A 3,785-nucleotide genomic window follows, 5' to 3' on the forward strand; every position below is an offset into this window, starting at 1 on the left:
AGAAGATGGAGTTTTTAGAGCTCAAGTAGAGGAACATGGCTATGGTTGAATATGCAGCCAAGTTTGAGGAGTTGGTGAGGTACATTCCTCATTATTAAGGAAAAGATGGCAAGAGTTCAAAATGTGTGAAGTTTTTGAACGACCTGCGACCTGAGGTGAAGCAAGCTATGAATTACCAAGGTGTTCGTCAGTTTCCACTTTTGGTGAACATGTGTCGGATTTGGGATGAAGACTCTCGAGACAAAGCAGCATATTATAGGAGTACAGGCCAAATGAAGAACAAAAAGAATAGACCTCAACATCGGGGAAAACCGTACTCGACCCTTTCTAAGGAATATGGTAATCGCTCTAACAATCAGAGGACTGTTGCTATAGGGTTGGTTGGTGGTAGTGGTAGCAAACCCACTAATTTCTCAACTCATGTCACTTGTTACAAGTGTGGTAAGCTAAGGCACATCTCCTCAAATTGTGCCGAGAAAGACATGACTTATTTCAACTACAGACAAAAGGAGCATATTAAGAGAGATTGCCCATATCCCAAGAAAGAGCAAAATGGTGGGGGTCTGAATGACTATTGGAGGCTCGCAACTTACTTCCATTGTCTTGTGGTTTGGTGCTGTTTAGAGTAGATCCAAAAAAAAAAATAAACCAACTAAATCTTAGATCTACACTTGTTCTTGCATTTGTATGGTTCAAATTTTATAGATCTACTCTAGAATCATGTTTTTGTTTTGATTTTAGGTTCTATCATTTTTCAGTCATAATCTTCTTATGCTGAACCTTTAGATCTAAATTTTCTTCCAAAATATTGATTAGAAAAAACAAACACAAAAATCTAAGTGTAAATCACCCAATCCATGTTGTCTTAGAGTCATGTTTAGTCATAATAATTGTCACATTATGTTCTAAGTTTGTGTTGAATTTTATTTTGTTGATTGAATTCTAGATACATTTGTTCATGTAATCTTATCATTCTTAGCTTATGTTTTGAATTTTGAGTCTAATTCATGCATGTTGTTTAGTTCATGACATGTTCTAAATCAATTCCTAGAAGTAGTCTTGTTGTTGAACTTCTTTTTTTGTTTTTTAAGTTTCCTACGTGATGCCTATGAAGAAGTTGAGTTGTGGTGCTGAGTTGTGGCTGGATTTGTGAATCAAAATAAGTCTTATGCTCTCTTGAATTGTGTTATTCAAGATAATTGAGCATAAGCAAACACAAATTGTAACTATCCAAGCCTTAAGCAACATAAACACTACTCTTGATTTCTAGGTTGAAATCACTGGTGCTCGCAGCTTGAACATACGAACTTGTATAAATTACTGGGAATTGGTAACTACGAATTTTGAGCTGAAAGTTTTACTAAATTTTCTAGACATCTAGACCAAAATTATAAAAAAAGAAACAAGTGATTTGGATAAAAGAAAAAATACGAAAAATCACACAATTTGGCAGAGAAATCACTATCCTGGAAAAAAAAAGTGAAAGGGAAGTGTGCTTGTTGTTTTGGCTCAAAATTTATTGTATAATTGGTGCCTATTTTATATCAATCTTAGTTCTGAAATTTCAATTGAAAATTAGTGTGAAAACAAGTTCCAAAACTAGAGTTTTCTTGAGTCTTTCTTTTTTGTAGTTTTTCTACTATACTTTAGAACCATTCTAGGTTTCTCTTTGAGTCCTAGCTTGCTTTTATGTTATTGTCATTGCTTTAATTGTTGAATAATCCTTGAAAATTTGTCTTGATAAAACTCTATCGGTTTAACTTTCATTTCATTGTTTTTTTGTCTTTGTTTATTGCTTGTCTCTTTGTTTCCTTGTTTGTGAGTTGCCATATAGGGAATTGCAAAGGAGGATTGGTGCCATCCCTTTAAGAATTTGAGTCAAGAAGCAAGGGGCCAACTACCTTAAGAGCTATTGGACTAAGAAGCACTCCAAATTGAGTGAATCACCAAAGAGAGAACAACCACCACAATTGAGGACCTTTTTGTAATTTTGTAATTTACAATTTACTTACCTTTATTGCTTTCAAATTTTGTAACAAAAAGGCTTTTCATTGGAAGTAAGTTGCGAGCCTCCAATAGGTCACCCTACTTCCATTTGTGTGTAATAATTTTAGGCATTTTTTCCTTAGGATAGTGAGTGTTTTGTTGGGAACCTTAAATGAGGCCATCCAAACACTCTTAGGAAACGCCTAATTTATATTTCTTTCACTTTAATTTCTTGCTTACTTTCACTCTTAGGAACCCTAGCTTTTACCTTTTTTCAAACCCCCAACAAGAAAGAACCACAACTTTGGAACCAACATAAGTCATCATTCATCTAGTGTTAATGGTGAGCGTACTAGTCATAAGGACCCTCTATCTAGAATCTTAGATGAGTTGAGTTCCCTCAAGTTATGGAAAGAAAAACTAGAAAGAAAAGAAAAAGGAAAAGAGAGGGTAAAAATAAATCAAGATGAGAGGGAACAAATAAGGGAAGAAGGAAGAAGGAAAAAACTAAAAGAGTTAAGAAAAGAAAAACATGCCTCCTATAGTAGTCATAACTCTTGCAAGAGCCTAAGTGAAGAACTTCGTGACTATTATGAAGGAAGACATAGGTCACATCTTAGACCTCAATCCCATAGGAGAGAAAAGGAAAGAAAGCCTCAATAGGCTAACATTAACCTCCCATACTTCCATGGGAAGGACAATGTAGAGGCTTACTTAGATTGGAAAATAAGTGTAGAGCAATAACTTAAAAGGAAGTATACTTCAAAATCTTATGACTCTCACTCTTATCCAAAGAAAGACCAAGGTCAAGGCATCTTAGGGCTGACACCTTCTAAGCCCATAGATGATAAGGGGAAGACAATAGAAAAGCAATCCCTTAAGGCTAGTATGCAAGAGAAGACTAGCTCTATAATGTGATTTAAATGTCTTGGAAGAGGACACATTACTTCTCAATGCCCCACCAAGAAAACCATGATTATTAGGGGCCAAGACATTTATAGTAGCCAAGATGAGGCTACTACTTCACCTTCCTCTAGTGAAAGTGAAGAAGCAAAAGGGAAAGAATCTAGTGAAGAAATCTACCCCAAGAAGAAGGACAACCTTTAATGGTTAAGGATGAGTGTAAGGAGTGTATCCTCCAAGAGGTTAGCTATGAAGCAAAGTCATTTTGAAATAAAGACAAATATTAAAGAAACTTCCCCTCTTACATGACCTCCAAATCTTCTCCTTTGTAAAAAGACACTTGTTAGCACTGCCACACCTCTTGGGCTTGATATTATTCCTCAAGTAAATGAGTCATTGGATGAGGGTTTGGTTCGTAAGAGCTTAAATTCTTGTGCTTTGTTGGTGCCCAAAATAGGTATTATTAGACATCAAATCCCTAAAATAGGTGATATGATGAATGCGTTGAGTGGTGCAAGCCTCTTTTGTAAAATCACTCATGTGCCTAACATCTTCAAGATTTGTGTAGATAGGGACTTATTAGGTAGATTTGTTCTTATTTTTAGTTTCAATACAAACTTAGGTGCATATATGGGACACCTTAGGTTTGACGTACTTTTTGGTAGGAATAATCATCATGAAAATACAAAAAAAGGTATGTTTTATTGCATTACTTTCTTTAATTTTTTAAATACTGATCAAGGGGTTCCCACGAACACTAAGAGAATAAAGGTCATTCTGGAGTGGCCCACTCCACCATTATAAGGAAAATTTGGGGCTTCCATGACTTAACAAACTTTTACAAAAGGTTTGTCCCATATTTTTCTATACTTGTAGCACCACTCATTGATTTGGTG

Source organism: Glycine max, chromosome 20, assembly GCF_000004515.6.
Source record: "Glycine max cultivar Williams 82 chromosome 20, Glycine_max_v4.0, whole genome shotgun sequence".
NCBI lineage: Eukaryota > Viridiplantae > Streptophyta > Magnoliopsida > Fabales > Fabaceae > Glycine > Glycine max.